The sequence below is a fragment of the Gavia stellata genome, chromosome 16 (assembly GCF_030936135.1).
Source record: "Gavia stellata isolate bGavSte3 chromosome 16, bGavSte3.hap2, whole genome shotgun sequence".
Lineage (NCBI taxonomy): Eukaryota > Metazoa > Chordata > Aves > Gaviiformes > Gaviidae > Gavia > Gavia stellata.
The window spans coordinates 15097727-15122565 of record NC_082609.1 but is presented as its reverse complement, the minus strand read 5'-3'; positions in this window follow the sequence as shown (position 1 = coordinate 15122565).

Here is a 24839-nt window from a genome sequence, read left to right as displayed (position 1 = left end):
GGGGCAGTCTTCAATGTCTCTAATGTGTAAATGTCTCTCACATGTGTATAAGAAAGCATAAATTTAATATTAAAATAAAATTTAAAGTCTAAATTAAATTAGAAAAAATACTGGGTAGCTTATTAAATAAATTGGTCAGGTTGACCTTTATCAACTTTTTTTTTTTTCATATTTATATTACACTCTAATTCAGAATAATTTTTAATGTTGGAATTTTCTTGAAAACTTACATTTAAGTTTTTCACCAGGCCTACTGCTGAGATAAAGTCACATCTTAGTTATTCAGAGCAGCCCAGAACACATCACCTCCTGCGCCCTTGTCCAGAAAAAGAAAAGGTGGGAGGGCAGTCCAACTTCCATAGCCTTCCTTATGCTAAATCTAAAATCAATCACACTTGCAACCAATCAATTCAACACTTTTATAAAAGCTTCAACTAAAAACCAAATTTCTCTACTTTACTTACTTACACCATGAAATAGGCAGATTTAAATAGGACCTTCTTTCAGAGGACTGCATAATTTTTAACATGCTTTAAAAGATGGAAGAAAATCATTTAACCTCCTTCACTCAGCAGTGGGAGAGGGCATGGGGGAGCTGCAGCAGAGGGTTGCTGACTCTATCTCTAAAATCGAGCTCATTTCAATGACTTCAGTAGCTATGTGAAGGTAGCTGTAGACCAACAGCAGGTATGGAAACATGCTGTTTGACACTAATATAACCCTAAACAGTGCCTGCTATATAAACAGACATAATGAAAAGACTGAAAATATCAAGAATTCCCATTTTTCTATACATTCATCAGTTAAGCACATTTGTAACATTCTCGCTATCTTATAGGCAGGGTGATAGAGAAAATGCATATATTTGAAACTACAGCCAGACTGACATTTGTAAAAGCAAACCTAAATGGAAATGGAAATATTTGTAAAACTTTAAAAAAATTGTATTTTTTTTTTAAAAAGGTATTTTCATTAAAATACAAGCAAGCAAACAAAAACAAACATTTGAAACATTTTGGCTGAGAAAAATATTCTTCTAAGGTTTTTATTTATCAGAAACCAGTTACTTTTAAGTAACTGTAGGACTTTTTTACTCTTACTGGAGTCAAGCAAGCTTGGGTATCAAGACACAGAAAAAGAAAAATCCTCCTGCTTTTCAGATATTCTTCAAATTAACAACCAAAGATGATGATGCTTTTGAACACAAGTATTTATATATACTGTATGGATGTTCTTTTTTCCAAATTACCATTTCCCTATCTATGGGAATTCTAGCAATACACAGCATGTGATACTACTACATCACACACACTTAAGTACTTACTAACAATAAAAAGGCTTTATCATACTATAAAAAACATATTTTACAGAAGCATTAATTCATGTGACCTCTCAAGAGGCAACCATGCTTTTATATTGTAAAGATACGACACTTCAGTTATTTGAATGTTGTAATTATATACAAGCAGAGAGCTAAACATTCAAAGTCACTTTTTGCATTATCATTTATATGTTGCAAAATGATGAGTTTCTTTGAAAGAAGTTTTTTGTTATTCAAGTATATAATTTTTTATAAGTTCAGAAACTATTATTGGCAAGTGAGTGGCCTTCAGCCTTCGGATTACAGGCATAGACTCCAAACTTTTGGCAAGCAAGACACAGGGACATTTCATCCATTGGTCCAGGAGGGGTTAGACAATAATCTTTCTTTTGGCTGCTTATAGCTTTCTGAGTCAATATCTGTCCAACAGCTGGGAGTAGTCACATCCTCCTTTTCACTTTAGTGTAGTCTGATGTCTTCCTATTGGCTTTCTCTTACTCTTTTAAGTAATGCCAATTTTTTTTATCCCAAGCCTCATCAAGCTTTCCACAGACCAATTCCAATTTCTAATTTAGCTCATTCTTGTTAAAATGTCACCCTTCACTCAGCATAATACTTAACGAGTATCATGAATTCAGCTTCCTGAGGAATTCCATGTCTTAAAATGATGCAAATTCAAAAAATGTAGGTTACATCTCACTCAGCCTTCAATGTTCATGGACAGATAAAGCAGCAGGTTTTAGTTCCTACCCTTTAGAAGATGGCTAGCCACTTACCTCATCTAATCTTTAGAAATGAATTGCAAAATCACTGGCCATAAACAGAATACGAGAATTAGGCAGTAAGAGCTAAGACCAAAAAGTTACTAACCTCAGGGGAAATAATTTCCAGAAGAAAATAATGACTTATATTTCTGATCTGAACCGCTGCTTCTGGAAGATAGTATAACTAGACAATTTCCCTTGACATCAGCACAAATTGCACTGTGCCCTTCAAGAGTTGCGGTCAGTGACTCGATGTCCAAGTGGAGACCAGTGAATGAGCGGCACTCCTCAATGGTCAGTATTGGGACTGGTGCTGTTTAACATCTTTGTCAGCAACATGGACAGTGGGATTGAGCACACCCTCAGCAAGTCTGCCAATGACACCAAGCTGTGTGGTGCAGTCGACACGCTATAGGGAGGGGATGCCATCCAGAGGGACCTTGACAGGCTCGAGAGGTGGGCCCCTGTGAACCTCATGAACTTCAACAAGGTCCTGCACATGGGTCAGGGCAATCCCAAGCACAAATACAGGCTGGGCAGAGAATGGATTGAGAGCAGCCCTGACGAGAAGCTCAACATGAGATGGCAATGTGCGCTCGCAGCCCAGAACGCCAACCGTATCCTGGGCTGCATCAACAGAAGCGTGACCAGCAGGTCAAGGGAGGTGATTCTCCCCCTCTACTCCGCTCGCGTGAGACCCCACCTGGAGTACTGCGTCCAGCTCTGAGGCCCCCAACAGAAGAAGGACATGGACCTGCTGGAGCGAGTCCAGAGGAGGGCCACGAAGATGATGAGAGGGCTGGAGCACCTCTCCTGTGAGGACAGGCTGAGAGACTTGGGTTCAGCCTGGAGAAGAGAAGGCTCGGGGAAACCTTCTAGCAGCCTTCCAGTACCTGAAGGGCACCTACAAGAAAGCTGGAGAGGGACTTTCTACAAGGGCACATAGTGACAGGACAAAGGGTAATGGCTTTAAGCTAAAAGAAGGTCGATTTAGATCAGATATAAGGAATAAATTCTTCCCCATGAGGGTGGTGAGGCACTGGACAGGTTGCCCAGAGAAGCTGTGGCTGCCCCAACCCTGGAAGTGCTCAAGACCAGGGGCTTTGAGCTCAAGAATGGGGCTTTGAGCAACCTGGGCTAGCGGAAGGTGTCCTTGCCCATGGCAGGGGGTTGGAACTAGATGATCTTTAAGGTCCCTTCCAACCTAAACCATTCTATGATATGATATGATTCTACATTAGAAAAAACACATTGGGGATGATAAGTCAAAACCAGGGAAAATCAGTTGTTTCAAATTGTAAGGAAAGCTGATGCATCTCATGTGATCCCTTGAGTAGAAGTTAAAAGTATACTTGTAACAAGATAAGTATGTATTTAATACAAACCAGTAACTACAGACGGTAAGTAAATAAAACTAATACAGTAGCCAAAGAATCGTTATCTTGAAGTGTTATGACAGCCACACAGCAACAAGCTTCCTGCTATCAAGGGAGTCCCAGATATCCAATTCATTCTTGTGATACACATTTTCTGGAAAAAAAGACAAGATCATTTCCAATTGCATAAGTATGCAAGGCTTGGAGGTAGGAAATCTGTCCAGTAACACAAGAATAGTAGCTATATATAAACTGGCTACATACCTTTTGAATTCATACAGAATACAATTCCTTAGACATAAATCACATGATAACCTGATCTACAGGGCCTGGACAATCACAAATACTGTGGCAAACTGCCTTCTCATCTTATCAATGGGTTGCTTCAAAGATTATCACTACAGCACAGAGAAAGGTGTAGCAGTTTGTCTGCATCACCACTGGACACCAAACCCCCTACACAGCCCTGCTGAGAAAGTGGATTACATAGAGAATTTTGAGATACACTGCAATGGGATGAACTTCCATTTCAAATCTTCAGCTTTCAGGAATATGGAAGAACTAAGAGTTCACATAGATTTGCATTTTTCAGAAGTCAGCAATGAAAGCAAACCTGCACTGTGAAACTATTGAATTTCACAGCTGCTTTTTCACAAGTCACGCTATACCCAAAAGCAGAGTGATTTATGTGTACATGCAGACACCACACAAAAACGATGGAAATTAATACCAGTTATAAATTCCTGTAACTGTTCTGATACTTAGATCTCTTAGGAACGGAATGGTAATTAATTTCATTAAAAGATCATTCTCTGCTGCATATAAGGTTTCTATTTGAAAGTAAATGCATCCAAACATCAAAGTGAACTGGATGCAAGACTTGGGTGTTCATGTTCAAAATGCAAAGGTACTTCATGCAGTTATTTGCACTTTAACGTCTTTGGTAACTACATCTGATTTCAGACTCAAGCATCCCATTAAGACTCAAAAAAGATGGCCTGCACAGATAATGAAGGACCCCAATGCCTTTTACCCATGAAAGTTTGCACAGACTTTGCCTGAAAGGCAACATATCTTTAGCATGTAACACCTAGATGAAGTCATACTAATCTGGAACAGGAGGCATTTGAGTATTTTCCTCTAAAGAATGAATGAGCATGATCCACAATGAGACAGTTTAAGTAGAAACTAGCATTGAAGGGTTTACTTGCCACCTCAGCTGCTAATTCACTGCAAAGACCTTGACTCAGCACTATATCCTAACTTAAAACAGCTTGAGTGCTGTCTTGAATGGTATGGCCTGAAACTTTTCTATTTTCTGAATCATTAGTAAAGAAAAGTCCTGTAAATGTCTTTTCAACCATTCTTTTCAGTTTGTTTGGGCAGTCATCTGTCTACATAGAGCATGCTATTTCTTTCCTGTTATGTATATGGCTTGTGAGATTTAACTCAGAAGTGATTCATAAATAAGTGGGAGGAAAGACCATTTAAAAATGTAAAGTGTTGTAGAGTATCAGAATAACTGGTGCTGCCTTACAGTAGTTCTTTCTCCAGCATTAAAACAGCTGCACACAGATATATGTATATTCTCTCTGTGTACACCTCACAGACAGGTATATTAGGTATGCTATGTATAAAATCAAGAAAATGGAGCCTAGGATGTGAAAATAATCAGTATTTTATTCCAAAATTTCTGCATGAGAAGGCATTTCACTGGCTTTACCTACAATTCTCCTCTTACTCTTGTATCTTGAACTATACTTCTAATTTTATCTTGATCTCGTCATATGCATACCTGTAAATACACAGACCATAACCCTCATATGTTGGCATTTTATGACTGCTAAGGGAGATGAGAATGCAAAGAGAATAGTGAAAGCTGTTGCTGTTACGAATACAGAGGTTTGGCACTCTGTACCCCCTAGTGCACTTGCTAGCTTATCACCTTCAAAGATGTGAAGAAAGCATAAGAACCCCAAACACACCACCCATATACAGTGTGAAATCAAGACGTGACAAGGAAGAAACAATGCCATCAGTTTATTCATCCCTTGTATTTACAGATGAAAGCTGTAATCTTTTGATCAATGCTGGACTGTAGGGATTTTCTAATACGCTTACACCCCCACACCTGTTGACAAATTAACACTGACCCTTTACGGCAGTTAATTCTGGACAGAAATGCTTAGTAAACTGGACAAGATAAATGCATCTAGGAAAAATATTTCCAGCTTTGGGAAACAAACAAACAGAAACCTTGCATTCAGATTTCAATGCCTAAATCACCTACAGAATTACCATAACAGGGCCAAATAAACTGCTAGAATACCATCCTTTAATGCTGGTGAAATATTAATACAATTACATAAGAATGGTATTATTATACCATTTACATTACATTGTTGTACCATTGCATAACAATATCTTTAATATTAATACCATTACAGCAGATGCCACTACAGGAAGGAAGTGCACAGCTTTCATACAAGAAGCAACTACCAAGTCCAGTGACATCCTTGTGATCGTTCTGTGCCAAAGGACAAGACAAATCCAGCACTACCACCTGGAGTGGGGGATACAGGTCATTTTTGGGGCTCTTAATCTCCTGTGTCTGTGAAACACTGATGTTATGTCTTCAGTTACATGTTACTTGCAGAGAGAGACCACTACTACAGAACACAATGCCTTCCAGCTTTAGCCAAGAGAGAAAATAAATGGTTGATCCTTTATTGGATTTGACTCCCTCAGTAATGTAAATTCTTTTAAACCAGATTGCCCTGTTTTGTCATTTCGGCGATCTCAAGGCTGCGTCCTGTCACATTCATTTCAGAGTGAAATAAAGAAAGGGTAGATAGAAGCCTAAAGAAACTGTATCACAACATAAAGGGTTTCACTCATTATTATATAATGTAACTACTCTTCCTTGCTAAACCAAATAAAAAAAAACTTGCTCTGGAGATTGTTTAGGGTTCACAAAGTTATTTTTATATGTTCAGTTAACTATGAACTCCACTTCTAGAAAAGCTGATATATTGGAAAAAAAGGTCTCTGTGTTTGACTACAGCACGGAGCACTGCACCTGACTACCAGAAAGTGATCATTTAGAAAAACACACACATTAACAGATGTGTTGTGTTTTTAATTTTAGACTCAAGTTTCTACGATTTTTCAAGACTCGTATTTTCCTGTGGAAAAACGTTTTTCAACTTGAAAATCTCAGCTTACACTTTACAGAGAGCATTTCCAAGATCACTGTAACCTCTATATTTCTCAAGTCAGCTACTTCTCCTCCCAAAGCCCCCTTTCTTTCCTAAGATTTTCATATGCTTTTGGGCCAGCTCTTTCTCTCCATCTAGAGCACACTAAATAATTTATGTTTTTCTTCTTTCTTTTTCCATCTGTTGTCTCTATAAACCTCGAGGAGCTGAATACTTACATTTCAAAGAAACTCTGCGGAAGGCAGTTATCTCATTGAAATTCTAGGCTGCTAAATTTTCTCCTGCTGAGTCACCCGGGCCCAAAACTCCCATCCAAATCTGTGTGTAACACCTCTCAGCACCGTGTTAAGTTGCTTCATAGAATACCTTTCCTCAAGAAAGCCCGTAAATCCCTTCTCATGGAAGTGTTCAACAGACTAAGAGGGAAAGGAATGTGACTTTGCAAGGTGCCTGTTAAGTTCCGGTTTGCTCATTTGCTCCTTGCTGCATCTTTCTCCCATTTTTTATTTACATATTGCTTGCTTTTCATGTGAGCAGAGCATTTACTTATTTGTATGTACGGCATCCAGAGGAAGGCATTCCATACAGTACTAAAAGCAGCTTTGTAAATTCCTCCAGAAAGGTAAAGTTTAAGCATTATCCTTCTGCATGGGAGTTATGCCTTTTTTTATTTTGCTCTAACGAAAGCACCTTCCATTAATGCCTACCAACACTCTCAGTTCATTAATTCTGATTCTGTAAATGGAAATGAAAACAAGTTCCTCCACAGAGACCCCTTTTTAAAGGCAATATCTCAAGTCTGTGACTATGTGTCAAATTAAAATCCTAGAGGTGTGAATTCATTTGCGAACTGAAGCCTTAGGCAGCACACATGCACATCGCAGTAGAGGCCTTACACTGCACACATACACAAACCCATTGAAGGATTTTTAGCAAAACAGCACTGCCCGGAAGCAACTGTACTAAACTCAGACCAGAAGGTTTTTTCCTAATGCTTTTGACACTTCTGGTACCTAACTGGAATCTGATTTAATCAAGACCCTTAATTTAATGACATTGAAGGTGGAATTCTCTTGTCTGAAAACACACAGCCTGTACCACTTTAGATCCCTTATGGATCCCCCCTACCACTCCTGAAGGCATGGGTCTACTGCCAGTCCTGTGCTGCATCTGCTGGCCTGACAGGGATATCTCAGTGGATCAGGTGTCTAATATGGCACCGCAACTGTGTTTCAGCACCTAAATCACTTCTTCAGAAATATAACCATGTCATGTCAATTCAAATCAGAGTAATAAAGTTGGGGGCATTAAATAAATGCAGCTTGTATTGCCAAAATACAGTCTGAAGATCATATTCCCAAAATACATGCAAATAGCTAGTACCTTGTTTACTCTGCAGATGTCAATATGGTAAGGTGAGCTGGTGGCTAACACACAAATTCAGTATGCTAAACTGCTGGAAACTTCTCTGGCAAGTTGCTGTACACCTTGCAATGAATTAGACTGGCAAACTGGAAAGGCAAATAACTGACATTAGTGAGGCAGTTGGATATGACAGTGAATAAGCCATAGAAATAGCTGGCAAGAAAACAAAGTTTCTTCATTCTGACTGGGTACTGGGAAAGCTTAAAGATTTATTTTGAATCATCTCAGTTTTAATGGTTTGCTGCGGTCTCTTCAGGTTTGTTTGTTTGTTGCTGGAGTTTTTTATTATTATTTTTATTGCTGGTTTTGGCATGCAATCTTGATGAGGGATTTTAACTGCAAGGTGATTAATTCGTGGAAAAGTAGAGGCTGCAGATCTCATAACCATAGCAGCAACATAAAAGTCTAGCTGGAATAAACAGATTTCAAGAAACTTCCACCCCCCCAACCCCATCAGGATAAGATTTATACTGTGGATTCCTGCAATATACTTATGGTGATAGTTTCCCTTTCATATATGCACACTTTACCATTGAACTTCACAAACTTGAGAAATGAAACATATTTGAGGCCCAGCACAGTTCTCATTCTTTCTCCCTAAATTGTTCATCTTGGCATTTTCAGCAGATCTAATAGGATCCTTCCAGTACAGATGTTATCACAGGTGCTCCAAATACCCTGTGCAACTTAACATACAAGGGGCACTCATCTTTGAAAATGAATACCCTAAACCCAAGGTTCAAAGACCTTAAAAGGTCTAAGAGCAGCTGTATTTGAAAATTCCGGCAATTCTAACCTCATATACCAAAGTCTTAGAAATCATTCTCCCAAAAGAACTCACTTCAGGTCTAGAGGCAAAATTACATACTACTAATTACATAACTGCAATATACAACTGGGGCCTCAAATCCAGGAACAGAGAATGTGTATGGATTTTATACTGCAAAAACTTAATTACCAAACTTCATCAAAACCAGACGGCAAATAGACCCGTTTGCAATATTATAATCCAAATTGTCCTTCCTGCAGTACTTCAGTCTAACGGTATGCAAGCTCTGCTCCAGGAAAGCTCACAAACATACCAAGCTCTATTGAATCCTGCAGAGAATTGTGATTAGAATAAACCTATGCAGTAAGTATCTTCATTATTACAGCTAAGCCATGAAAAGTTGATTTCATGCCAACTAGCTCACCAGGAATTACGCCGAGAAAAGCTTTTGGTTTCCTGAGCATTAGTAGTCCGGGTTTATTAGTTCTAAGAAGCTTGCACATATCAAAAGAAGGTTCAGGAAATTTTACTCCAGCTCAAACTCCACCCATCATGGGAACTTTGGACACTGTCAGGTTGCTGTTAGATGTATTTTGATCACACATCTTTGTTTGGTGAGCTTATAGGTAATTCTGACTGTTCAAGAATTACAGATCACAATAATTGAGCAGCTCTACCAACTATAAATATATACTACAACAGAAATTTTGGCCCATGCTCTACTTTCCTTGGAGGATGTAAAGAACGTGGTTTATCTGACACCATACCGACCACTGCAGAATTCATTTGCCATGTAGTCACATTTTGAATCATCACAAAGAGATAATGAATGATTATCCATTAAATATGCAGTATAAAATAGTTTTGTGGTCTGAACACTTGTAACGGTGAGGATATCATGTTCTCATTAATATTCATGTGTGAATTTTGTCTGAATAACTAAAGACTTTAGGAAGCTGCACAGCATGAAAACATGAGTGTAGGCCTAAGAACTAGGTGTAGAGCCTTTTTCCTTTTCACGTTACTCTTTGGTACTAGTCTTGTTGTAGTTTCATTGATTAGCACTAAAAAGTCCACAATTCTTAACAACAGTACCTCTCATCTGGTTCTTTTAAGTGCAAGGAAACTGCAGAATAGGCTGTATAATTGCACGCGTGCACACGCGCACACACACGAGAAATTATGAACAAAGTATATGATCTTTCAGGTAAATTTGTACAAAACTGTTACTTCCCTCTTTTACAACATTATGATGGACAGCACAAGTTTTTAAATTCAGACTTGACTTACTAGTTTAGGGAAGTATTTCAGAGGTGCTGAAGCACAGGTTCTTGGTAAACCCCACAAACAGGCTCAATTTTCTGGTCCACTTTAGTTGCCATGTTAATGGTTTGATTCCTGAAAAACTATTATTCTACCACATCTTCCTTACAAGCAAGGATTATGCCATATTATATTCTAAACAACCTTCTACCTGCTGTATAACAACTTAAAATAGACTTCACTGCATAGCAAACTTTTTTTTATTCATCACAGAAAAGTAGTAGGGAACAAAAGCTCTCTGCCTCTCAAATGGTCAGGAGTCTGGAAGGTAATAAATTAGGTACTGGTCTTTCAGTGTTGAGACATGCAGATAATCTAAAAATAGAAAAAGGTGACAAGAACGGGTATTCGACAAAGAACTTTGACCTTCTTGACTTCTTCCAAGCCACTGGACTCTGCAGGGATCAGAACTTGCTACCTTATATTTGGTGACCCTCAGGAAAATTGCTTTTGTAGATTTACTACTTGAAAAAAAAATCAAAGTTCTAAACTGATAGTCACATAATATGAGAGATGGCTGTCCCTAGGTTACGGAAAAGTTACTATCTCATTGAAACAGCTTACATGATTCTGGTTTATTAGTATAAGACTTCACTGTGCAAGCACAAAGTCTAGCCTTCCCAGGAAGCCTGCACAGAAAATCCAGTGCTTAGAAGGGACACTGGACCTAGCTGCACACCTTCACAGAACCTCCCAAGTGTCACAGCCAAGGGCAAGCACGGTACAGTGGATATGAGCATGCCTAGCAGGTGTGTCTTCAACTTTCAGATCTGAAATTCAGGATTCACAAATACAGTCTACAGACCCCACTCAGCTACATTTCTGTGTGGATGCAAATGTCTACAAAAATAAATGTGTCAGAAGACCCTTCAGAGACTGTCACAAAAGCTGAACTTGCCACCAAGACTCTCAAATGAATCAGTAATTTTGGCTCTGTATTTTCGCTTGCTCCCTATTTCCAGAAGAACAGCAATAACTAGAGTGGCCAATGACTGACTTTTAGACTTCTCCACTAATCCCAAGATAAACTGTTAGGACAATGCCAGGAAGCCATAGTGATAGCTCTGCTGTCAGTCTGATGCATTCCTTCAGCAATACATTCACATTTAAGAGATAAATTGTAATCCCATAAGGAGATATTGCTAATTACATTTTAGGAGTATAATTTTATATCCATTCTTAAATCTAAACTTAAACAGTTTTCATAAGATCATCAAATATTTGCACTGCAACTGGAATCTGTGTCACCTTCAGAGGTGTTCTTTATTATTTATGACTGAATCTCTTCCGCTAATACATCACCGGTACACCACTTGCATTTTCATCACTGTTCTGAAGCAACTAGTAAATCATGCCCATATTTCTCATACTATTCTCTGTTCTCAAAACCTAAATTAAATGTGAAGAATAGAGACTGCACTCATGCATTCTTAAAAGCCCAGCACAATCATAACTCAAATACTTTCTCGCAATTTTTCTATTAAAGTCAAACTAGCAAACTTGTGACTCATCAAAGCAATTTTCTGATACAGTACTCTGAATCATTTCCACTGGGGGACTGGGCCATGGGATCCACCACCAGCAAATGAGGATGCAGCCTGCAAACGTATCAGTTAATGGATATTTAATCAAATGGAAGCACTTCTCATTGGCATATATGGTTTTCTTGTTAAATCTAAAGGGCTGATTTGTATCCTTTTCAGCCCTCTGCTAGCATGGCTTTTCCTCAGCGGGGCTTTCTGGAGCAGAGAGACCGCGTAGCTGCTGCAACAGCTTGCAAAAGGCAAACTGTTGAGAAGATAATCACATGAGCTGCGTGCCTTGTGCCACGTGGGGCCCGATTCTAAGCAACGAGCACAACTCAGCACAACTCAGCCAGTTTGGCTCATGCCTTTCTCCAGCTAAACAAACAAGGGAAGTTGGCTGAAAGAAACAAAATGGTCAACGGTCATTTGCGTCTAGCTTGTCAGCACTGAGCATTGCCTCAGCATACACTTGCCCCAAGGAAACCTGCGGTGTTAAATATTAGAATGGTGATTACACTTTCAGGCAACAGCTGACCTAGTATTCCTGGGTCTATAGCTTAAGAAACAGCATTGAGAATGTATGAAAAGAAACTAGAAGACAGGCTGGACATTCAGGGTAGATTTTCAGAATGCATTGTACTAATGCATGCCTTGCAAAACCCACGTACACGTTGCGCGTACAAAGACTGCATATAAAAAACATTGCTTACAATCTAATTAATCATGTCAGATGAGAAGAGATGTACGTGCACATTTGGTGTGTATTTTCATGAGGCATCACCTTTTGCAAATAGGACATCTGCTGAGCAAGCTGCTCTTGACATGAATGAGGATCATGTATCTACTAATACACCAAATTATCACCCCGCTGAAATGCATCACATTGATAATCTCTGAAGATGACTTGATGGTCAGCCGAATAGGAATCTGATTTCCTAAATACAACTATACTCTTTACTTTTCCTTTCTGGGACCCAGTTGTCCACTTCATTCCACAGGGAAGGCAAAAACACTACAGAACTTTGAAGAATCAGTTAAAGGACTTGGTGAAAAGAGTCCAGGCTAAGTTTATTGGTGCTCGGAGCAAACAGTTGAACTACAAAGTGATTCTTTTTTTTCCTGTTAAAGAAGGATCTAACAAAGACAATTGAAAACACTTACTTCCAAGTACAAGAAAGTTAAATAGGTTCAGGAGGAGAAGGGGGGCGGAAATCCCCTAAAGTTATTGAAATGAGAATCAACATTTACTTACGTGTCTAAGATAAGTGAATTTGGCTTAAATGAGGCAGTAACTATATGTTCCTTCAACATCAATTTCTTGTAAGAGTGCATCCACTGGGGTTGTAGAAATCAGTGAAAGGTGCATTCCTCCAGGACAATTGTTAACATCTGGATTGCTCTCTGCCCTGCCCAGGTCATGACTTGGAAAGAAAGTTTCTCAGGGAGAAAATGACCCAACAGTGGGGGTAAATGCTGTTTTGTGCATCACCTTGATTATTACAGCTGGTGTCAACGCAAAACAGAAGTTCTTGGTTCCTCACACAAATGAACAGGGAATGGGCCACTCACATCTCTTGTCAGGCAGCTGTTAGATCATGATGGTAATATATTGGACCGGCTATCATACAAGCTGCTTTCCAGCCTTTCGTTCCTCCAACTGCTCAGTTTTATCATAGCATATAACGGCTTGATAAAATGAATCTCTGGAGCTAACAGATGGCTCAAATCCACATCCCATTTTCTTATGCAGCAGTGTACCTCAATTCCACAAATGAGCTTTCTTCTCTTCGACCTTGCCCCCAGGCCAGCCAGCACTTCTGTCTCCCTAACTGTGTTTGGAGAAAAGATCTAGCATCTGAAGAAAAGACCTTGAGAAGATACTCCAAAGCCCCTGGGAACTGCTGCTGCAATCTGGGCTTTGATTACTGCCATTTCAGGGCAGGTCACAAACTTCTCTTTTTCTGCAGTTAGAAGTCTCACCCCTGCCCTGCTGCTGTACAGGGGACACAATGTGCTGAGGAATTCCAGCAGTCGAGCTCTCATGGTGTTCTTAAGCAAACAGACAGCAAGTTGGCACAAGAGTAAGCACTAAGGAACAGATCAGATGACTTTCAGTAGCTCTTGTTGCCATACTTAGTTCTTTCAACTCAGCCTTTACACTGATCCAACTCCCATTTTTAAATGGAACATTTCTTTGTGAACGATACGCAAAATCTACTGCATATTGCATGAATGCACTTGGAAGAAAGACGTTACGGGAAGCCTGTTTCCTCTCTCCTTATCCCAGGACTCTGACGCGAGAAAGTGGCAGAGCATAACCACAGGATTTACTGTGTTTCACCCAAATGCACTTCAATTTGGTCAGGCACCTTCTTTCCATATCTTTCCTTATTCAAGAGTTTTAGCAGTCTTGGAATAGACCCTATCAAGTGTAAATTAAGTATAAAATTAAGTCTGGACAGCAGAACACATGTTCTTATATTTAGTACCAGGATATTTATCTCCTAAACACATTATTTTTACAGTGTTTTAAGGAAGGTTAAAGAAATATTTGTATACCTTTGATTTTAACAAGAGGAAGAAGCAATGAGCTTGGGTTATAACAGAAGAATTATAGTACAACTATTACTCCCTAATTAATTCTGTCTGTGAGTAAATCAAAGCTCTAATTATAGACACAAAATCTGCTCAATATTGTGGAATATTAATGCAAAACATTATTCCTAGCACTTATCAGCTAAAATATAATGTCTCACTAGAGCTGAAGCAGCAATTTTAAAAAGAATGTCATCATTTTTTTTGCCACTTCTTTATAGCTCAATACATGGAGAGTGCCTGATGAGAGTACAACTTCATTTTTTTAAGTACTTTGTAAATCCCCACTGACAACTGGTTCAATTCTTCCTTTAAGAAACATCTGTCTTTAAATAAAGAAAAAAAAACCTCCAAAAATCCTTAAAATGGCATTTCTCTTACTATTATGAAATAATGTCCTTTAGCTTCTCAGCTGTCAACACACTTTGAAAAATTGTATTTGACCTTCTTCTCCATGTGCTGTACCATGCACTAGCACAGTGTAACCTGTCATTCATATTTCCATTACATCATTAAATAATAACTCCCTCCAAGCCCTAATCCTAGTTACTCTAGCTGGGAAGACTTCAATCTACTCGACTCAACTTAGTGAGATGAAGCTTTTTTTGCAAAGACAGATGACTCGCTCACCAACTGTGTATTTAGAGAAGGTAAAGAAGAAAGGGTTTGGGATACAGACTCTTTCACTATGGAATGCACTGGTGTTGTTCTGAGAGCATTAAGTGATTCTGTCCCACCAAAGAACAATTATACCTTAATGTCAATAAAAGATAAAATGATGTAATTGTCATATGACAATTGGTGGTGCCATTCATTGTGAAAGCTTTCAGGGATGACTCAGTGGTTCTTTGCATGACAGATAACAGAGACATTCTAGCAGAATTAGACTCTGAGTCTCTAAAGTGTGTAAATTTTGGAGTTATTTCCTCTATCACTTGAAAATGAAAGAGGAATTTGAAATAGACTCTTAAATGTCAGTGGACCTACTTAATGAGCAGTTCAGGTTACTATAGGTCCTTTGTTTCTTTTAGTTATTTTAAAACAGGACTATGACAATTTAGTGTTAGAAAGGAAAAAACAGTAAACATCACCGGCACTAGCCATCATCCAGCCTAACTTTATTCCATGGAAATTCAGAGTCCGCAAATACTACACAGGCTACTGACTAACTGACATTCAATTTTATACAAAATTTGTGGCAAGCATCTGATCAAACATCATAATAAACCTATAACAGAGGCAGAGTACACTAAAAAGGGTATTAGCAAGATGGTATTAAACCATTTTTTTCAAAGGTTAATGAATATTTTCACTAGATCTGCATCTTACAGGAAGGGTAATGAATATTTTCAGTAGATCTGCATTTTCCTCTAAAAGAAAAGTGAACACAACAAGTCTCTGCTAACCTTTAAGGTAATTCAAAGAAGATACATCACAGAGCACAACGATTTTATGAAGCACAATAACTTCTATTGACCTAGGAGTATTTTAGATTGTTTTAATCGGGCTTCAGCTTTAAACTCCACAGTTTCAAAGGAATTGTGATAATGATCACTTCACTTCTGTCCTTTGAAGTTTCTTCACCTACTCTTCCTTGATACTCAGATCTCCTATTTATTTTGCACAAACACCTAGAAAACACAGCTTATTAGTCCTTCTGATATTACTAGGACTGACAAAAAAACCCTCACAGAGGAGTTCAAAGTAGAGGTGAATGTTGCAAAAATTACCATTTGCAGAAGACTGTGAAAAGGGAAAAACACAATAGAAATTAAATGCGTTCATCAACTGGAATGCATGGAAAAAAAAAAACCCACTCACAACATCGGACTGCATTTGTCTCATTTATCTGTTTCAGCCAAAGGTACAGGGCCAGCCTCTGAAAAGGCATGCTGGGAAATGAAATTACAACCATCATGTTAGGAAACTCAATAATTGTAACTTCAGGGATCAGTGGGGGAATCAGAGCAAAAGAAATGTTAATTTTGCTAGCTTGAAATATGACCCTGAACAATCTTTGTCAACCTTTAAAAACAAGCAGATTTCTTCCTTTTTTCCTACAGGTCCTGTACATGGGAGGGGAGAAATAAATAGTACATACATATACATGCACACATACAAATACACAGAACTTATTGTCCCTGGCAGATAGAGGACAACTTCAGGCTGATATGTGCAATCACTTACACAGTTTGGCAAAGGGAATGTAGCAAAATAACTGCATTACAACAGTGAGAAAATTAGCTTTGTATCCTGTCAGTATTCTCAGATGCCAGAGGCTGGAGGCACTCTAGAGAAAAAGGGGAAAGTAAAATAAAGTAGTTACAGCTGCTTCACTCTCCGCAATGGGGTCATACTTGGAGCAAACCAAAGTCAAAGATTAATCTTTCTATTTTGCACTGACATCCTCCTGTACACCAAAGAAAACACGAAGTGTGTGTCACTAAATCTTATAGTAACTTCTTTAGTGAGAAAGCTAGTGGGCATTTAGGGTATTAAGCTTATTGTAGTCAATGTATGGACTGCAGATCAAAAGCCTGGTTTTCAGACCACTCATTTCCTTTCATTGCAATGCGAAGAATCCGGTTCAGAAAAGGGAGAGTGAATGGAATCCTTTTAGGAATATTTCAAGAAAATTGGGCTACCTTGCTGGGGTATGCGAATTATAAATTCCTTCTAACAACTTCAGGGCGCTACTTTAAGCCCAGCTCGAGATACCGGTGCAAAGTGACAATATATCATCTCTGTAACTTATGCATTTATTTATTTATGCAGTCCATATATTTAGCTCTCCTAACACAGTTAAATCAAGAATGCTAATGAACACAGGGAATCTCCTGAGTCAGTCATCTTCTTCATATATTTTCAGGGTTCCATTATCTTCCAGCGTTAAAATTCCTATTTATCGTGTAAATGCTATTAATTATGAAAATAATGAGGAAAAAAATACATTTTTCCACCTTTAAATACATAAATAATCTTAATAACATACCAAGTGGTGATGAGTGGTGTTTATCTTCTGGTACAAATTTGCTAATGGCATGCACAAGAAAATGCTATTAACATAAGTCTGCAATTTAAACCATTGCTCTCTAGTGTGAGGCTGGAGTATTTTAACTCTTCTCAAAAGAGGACTATAAATACTTTTCCTGACTTCATCATTATCTGCTGAAAATATTGATGTTTCCAAAGCAAAGAATGAGGACATGAGTGTGGGAAATAGGGATGGAAACAAAAGGTTTAAAGGCAAGTATTTGGAAACTGATATGGGAGATTTAATCAAAATGCTGCTATGTTTGACATAGTCAGAAAATAATAGAGTTGGCACCTGGACAACTTCTGGAACTTCATTTGAGGCTTTCTTCTTTCTGTGAACAGCACAGCACTGGAATGAAACTCCAGCGGTGCTTCTTTCATAAGCTCATTTTCTGTTCTTATAACAATGCACCTTAATTCCAATTTGATGAGTATTCCTGCCAGCAACACATTTTCCTTTTCCTAAACCTCTGTCTGGGGACTTCTCAGAACTGACGGTGCTGTTTTACAGCCAATTTCTTGCAGTCATTGCTACCTATTCCCATCCACACAGCCTTGCCAAGATGCACAGTTCATACTCTGGCGCTGTCCTGACTGACTCTAAATTAATTCTTTCTGTTTGAGTTTTGCTGCTACAGCCTCAAATTTTAGTAACTATCTTCCCAAGGAACTTTATTATGTCATCCATTCTATTAAGGGGACAAAATTAGTTTTACTTACTGGTAAATGCTGATTAAAGCTTCTGAGGGCTGAAAAGTTAGAAACGTTATGGATTTTAAATCGTGAACTTCCATATTCATGTGCTAGATTAACTCCAAAAGTTATGGTGCTCTTTAGGACCAAAAAAAGAAAATTTAAGATTTTATAAAAGTAGATGGAACACTGCTCAGAAGACGCTTTGTAGCAGTATTTTTTAATATACGCCGAGTTCTTTGTCCTTCTGTAGCACATAATTCTATTCTTCAGACTCCTCTTCTCCACATTCTAACTTCCTGCTACTCTTCTCTTGCTAGACTTAATATTCTTTGTCCTCAGAGTGCTCGTCCCAATCCCTGTTTAATCTCTGATTTCCACACTTTTCTGACAAGAATTGCATTTCTGTTCTTCCTTGCAATGCCTCCTGCATATTTTCATTGTACTAATTTTCATTTCTGTAACACTGCTATACCAGCAATACTTATATCCAGAGACAGTGACCACATTCTCCAGTGACTGTTACTACATTTCCCCAGTTTCTGCCTTCAGGGACAAGCAAGGCTTGGTTAAACCCACAACTCTGGCTTCAAAGTCTGCCAAAGATCTAAGAGGAAAATTAACATATGATGTCCTTCAAAAAAGAATTATAATGAAAGGTCCATCCTCCAACTGCCCACATTTTTACGAACATACAGATATTGCTATGTAGAATCACTCTAAATACAGACAAAGACAGACTGATTAAAAGAGTCTGATCCGTAAGACAGGATGTCTGATCAGTGAGACATGTCAATTGAAAAGACTACTAGCATCACTTCGCTGAGTGGTCAAAACCCAGAAGTCAATCAGTATTTAAACTCTTAAGGTCAGTGTCTGTGTGCAAACAGAAGCTGCAATGATAGCATGTGTAGGGGTAACCACCACTAGTTGTAATCCAGTTAGTGCATGTACTTAGAGCAGTAAAAACATGGTGTAAGGACTTCACAATGATCTAGCAACTAGCATATACAGCTGCAACTAACAGAGCCCAGTAGCCAGTCCAACGCCACCTGTGTCGTCTGCACTAGCAACAATCTGTACTAGCCACAATATAGTAGGGAACATGTTCGCAGATGAAAGAAGATTAGGCACAATACGTATAGTTAGAATGATGAAGAAGCAACCAAAGATACTCTACAAAGAAGCAGGAGTAAACAGAGGTGTGATGTATTCTCGTCCTTTCTAAGATATGACATGACACTACCAGCTACCCTCACCTAGGAGTTCCTCCAGCATACTGACTCTGTAGGAAACACAAGGGTAAAACAAGTAACATCCAAGACATCCAAGAAATTCTTAAACCTTCGCATCAGCTTCCAACTAATTCTGTCCTATGAAGAGAAATTCAGATAAGGCTCAGGGCACTATGTTTACTTCCCAAATATATGAAAAAAAAAATTTCCGGACATACTATTTTATCATAACATCTTCAGTATCAGTGGCTGTTAAACGTATCATGATAAGGTCTGCTAGAGAGAGCATGGTCTGTATAACTGTGAATGTGAAGGCAGGCAGCAAGTGTGAGCTTCATGGGGTATACCCGACAATCTCCCTCTTACGGTGCATTATACTGTTCAAATTTGCTACTGGTCTCCAACAGTTTTGCCTGTGGCAGTATGTGTTTCCAGAGTTCCCACTGAGAATATTATTCATGACCTTCTTTTTAAAAAATTAAAAATCAAACATATAAATAGATTACAGCTAAAGAGCAATGCTCTGTGTTCCTTGATATGTATTTTCAGAACACTGATTTTGAATAGTAAGTTTCATTTTCCAGAGTTTAGCTACATGAAATACCATAAAACTGTCTAACATTTCCCTCCACTAATCCTTTTACCTAACTTTTAATAGGGTTTTAAATCTTTATTAAACTTTGATATTTAGTACATTTGATATTCTGCTGGATGCTAAACTTTCTCCTCTAATTATTTTACGGGCAACATCTGTGTTCAGTAAATTGGAATTCTCTAAATAGGGTTACATTGTATTAATAAGCCAACATCTCTTGGTCCTGATGTTTAATTCATTGGCTTTTATTAGTATATTTCCAGGAGAAGATTTAATTTGTACATATTAAGCACACCAACCACACAGCCTCACACTCTGGATGCGTTTCATTAAGTGTAATCCCTAGTAATGAATCTTTTCAAATCTCTCATACAAAACACTCCTCCCCCTTTTCATCATTCCACCTCAGATGCTTCTTGAGAAACTTAATAAAATTTATCAGGAAGGAAGCTAAAAATTCCCATTGTGATATGAGGTATCAATCTTTGCTGTATATAGACTTCCACTCGTCCCATGCGTCACCATTATTCCTCCAGCAAGATTTTAGACATAAAGGGGGCTAAGGGAATGCTTCATCTCTCAGCTTCAATATCTGCCAATTGCTGCAGTATTTACTAACAGACCTGAGACTGTGGTGTGAAGTTCTCTCTCTCAGGGGACCAACTCTACCTTCATACTATTAATTATCTCTTTATTTCCTACACATCGTGCAGCTGCAAAGGAGGTGCAATCTTAAGATAATAAGAAAATGATCTTTTAGGAGAAATAAAATTTCTCACTAAGGCACACATACTGGAATAAAGGAAATTAATCATCTATTTATTTACAGCACATGTTTAGCATTTTCATGGGTTTGTGTATCAAGTCTTGATTACAGGATTATCAAAGCCTGTTTTTAACTAATCTGTTTTTAATGAATGTGTGCTTGCCAGCCCGGTGTCCCCATCTCCATCAATTTTACTTCATTTGCAATATTTTAACTTTACTCTGTTCCAAACTGAAAAAAAAGCTCATAAAACCAAAGAAAAGTAGTTAAAGTATTTTTAAGTCCTTATATAAAGCTTTAATTAAGGAAAGCATTTAAGCATGTGCCTGATTTTACGCCAAGGCTTAAGCACATGTGAAATTAGTCTTAAACATTATGTTGAATTGGACTTCATGTATCATTAACAGTTTGAATTGAATTGCAACAAAATAGTCATCTATGTTACACAACTTTTGTGTTCCGTAAGTCATCAATTTCTAAGCCAGGGCCATCACTACAGCTACAACCAGACTAAACAGACAAGGCAAATGATCACGATAATAAAAAGCATGCTTGTGCCCACTGATGGGATAACTGGTGTACTATTCTCCGTAATAAAATGCCATTGGAGTAAGAATTCCTCAGGGAATTCCTGAAGGCCACAGTAAGCTAAATTCTAGAGTTTGAAAAGCTTTTGGTGCTACTTCAACAGTGCAGTAAGCAAAAACAGAAGACAATGTTGAGCAGCCTTTTGCTTGTCTCTTGTTCTAGAATCAGACCTGTGCCACCCCAGCTCCCAGAGAAAGACTATGTTAACACATATCATATAACAAGTAATACCGGGCAACCAAGGACTCTCCAGTCCTGTGTGAATCTAGACAGATCCTCAGGCCATGACAAAACCTCTTGTAAAAGCAGGGGGCTGAAGCTCCTGGGAGAAGGCCACACGATGGAAAAATTTTCCAGTGGTTATTTAAGTCAGTTTTAGGGAAACTTTGTAATAACAGAGTAGAACTTCTCCAATGTCTCAGAAAATTGAGTTCAATGTCTTGCCACACTTGTTCAAGACAGTGTAGCTTTACAGCAGATGGTAAAATGCTTACTTATTAGATCAGACAAAATTCTAAAATTTGTGATATGGTGTCATCTTTGAGTAATGTCCACACTTTGCACAGCTAATTTAAGTCTCTATGGAAGGCTTTCCTCTCTTCCACAACGAGGAAAAAAAACCCAAACCAGTAATTGCTTGTTCGAAAAAGAAAAGAAATTGGGGTAGTATATGGGAGCCATGCAGCCAGGTGAAAAAGATTTTAATTCCAAGTCTGCATACATTTGAGATTATTAATTCTAGATTTTTTGGTTGTACAGAGGCTTCCGAGACAGAGTGGTTGGATTAAAGGGTTATTATGGAACAGCCTGGAAATGTGTTTTTCCAGTTGAGAAAAAGAGGATGTTTAAGGTGGAGACTAAGAACTATTTTGAAAGCTGTTGCCCTGCATGGGGATGATCTCTCACCTCTCGAAGTTAATTTTTGAATTCATGCTTTAAATGTTTTTTTATATTGCACCTTCAAATCACCCAACTATCAGTTTGGCAGATCCCTTACAACTCGTTTGGAAGTTTAGCATGAGATCCTGTAAAAAATTACTGGTGTCTGGAGGCCTCCCCTAAGCACTCGAGGCGGCTGTTGTGATGGCTGTCCCAGCCTGACCAGCAGCGTAACTTAACCTCAATTCAAAATACTGTTTGCGGTTTTTTTTAATTGTACCTTAAGCTCCAAGAAGATCCAGTCAGGACCAGAGCCAACATCAGGACCTGTACCAACTGTGTTACCAACTCCATCTTACTTCTGCCAGGAAGTGATCTCTATGAGAAAATAATTTTTTCTATCCTCTACATCTATTCGCCCTGTCACATCCCTGCTTTCATTTTCAATGATACAATAGCAAAGCAAACAGGGAGAAAATTTGATATGCAAAAGACTATAAGCTAAAGATGCACATTTATGAAAGTAAACTCCCCAAAATATCTAACTCTCCCTGTGATTAATGAAACCAGGGTAATCAAATCAGTCATTGTCAAACATGTAGTAACATTTCAAGATACAAAGTCATGTGATTGGATTAAGACATTTAACAGACTTTTGCCCTCATACATAAGAAAAAAATTAGCAAGTATACTTATTAATTCATAGACGAAGCACTTCGGTTTAAGTGGCATAACTGTGCCAAAATATGGCAGATCTGATGACCTGACCTATGATTAAAATGATGAGCTACATTTGTTTATACTCAACTTTTTTAACGATAAATCTTTTTATCCCTTTGTTACAAAGGTTAGCTCATGCACTCAGAAGCAGAACAGTATTATCTCATCCAGAGGATGAAGCAAAGATACAAGATAAGGAAATCTTTTTAAAAAATGTAAATGTCAAGTTACGTAAGTAAACTACTCTCAGTGAACTGTGTCCAGCAATTCATACATGTGTATATTTTCTACTATAGAGCAATTGGGCTTCACCAGCTTCCTTGTTCTCTGCAGCAGAAAGTAAAGGAAAACTATTATCAAACTGACTATACCATTCTCTCTATTAAATGCAGCAGAACATGATCTTATTTGCCCAGATACAATTCCTCAGCCTATCATTTAAACAAAGAGCCTCCAGATGAGTATCTGTGTAAATGACCTCAGGTTCACATGCTGCTTTTGCTACACTGCAAATGCTGCTGGTGAAACAATGCACAAACCAAGGAGGAGCTAACTGACAAAGCCTGGTGTAAAAGGGGGAGTAGGGAATTACCCGCATTCAAGAGGCCTCACCAGCAGCGCTGCTGTATGGCACTTGTGCAGCACAGGCCATAGGGGAGTACCCTCTCTCGCACGTGCACTCTCTTCCGTGCACAGACAACGGCTGCTGAAGGCCAGCCTGCTCAGGGGCCTCTGCCCGAGCAGCCCTCCCAGGGAACAGGCGCCTGGTGACTTGCTCCTGCTCTCTCCTAGGATGGCTTTCCTTTGCAGGGCTCCAGGTGAAGTGGAATAAATCTCACTAAATTAGTTTTACTAGGGAAAAATGTTGAGGCCTCATAAACAAATCAATCAACCCATCAAAAATTCAGCATCTGAAGTGTCAGAACCTCTAATTAAAGCCACATAGTTATTTCTACTGTGACAGATAGTCACTGCCACTACCTGTAATGCACTGTATTCATTCTGCACATGGAATATGCGTACACATAACTTAGGTACATCCCATAAAGCCCACTTTCTTTTTGTACAGGCCTGGTTCCCTTTTCTTCCAAGTAAGATAAACAACAGTGAGCATGGATGATGTTTACGAATAAAATCTCTACAGCTTCAAATAACATTTAATTGTGTAAGTCATTCACCTCATTTCAATGTTAACCGCTGCCTGTGAGGACAAATATAATCAGCTTTGGACATCCTCTATGGTTTGTTCTTTAAATAAAAGTGAATGTAATGTATGCAAAAACTGCTGGTTGGCTTAGTCTCTCTTGGGAAAGACAGCCACAGTAAGACGGGCCACCGCAAATGGAGAGCGAGTCTTGCTGAAAAAGCAGGAAGAAGCGGGGGGCGGGGGGAGGGACACCAACCCCCAAAAAGCAGGGTGGGGGCGGGCAGGGGGACTGGAAGCAGGGACACTCGGGGATGAGAGCTGCGGCAGAGAAGCCCCCTTAAGGACAGTTGCCTGTTTTCCAGTGCTTAACCATCAGCAAGTGCAAACCACCCAAGCAGCAGAACGCCACAGCCTCAGGTTTGGAAGCGTGAGGGAAGTGCCAAGAAAAAGACACACTCAAGCTGGGGACAACCAGCCTATGAAGAGGGCTGGGGTAAAGCAGCGTAGGGAAGGAGCATATTAAGAAATTATTTTTTCCTGAAAAAAAATTTCCTCCAAAATTTCACTTTTGGGTGAAGTAAGTCCAAATGAGAAAATTCCATTAGAAAGTATTTTTCTATAATCTTTTCTTCTTAAAAAACTTCTATATACTTCAAATCCATTTATATTTAAACCATTTTTAAAAATAAAACGATAAACTACCTTTCTTACTAACACATACACACTGAAATGCAAAAGATTACCTGCCTGTACTGTGATGCATAGGCTTTGTTCTGGTAGTTTGCACAGGAATTAAATATCGCTGAAAGAACCTAACATCCCTGCATATGCTAACAAGATACAGCAATACTGGGGGAAGCTTT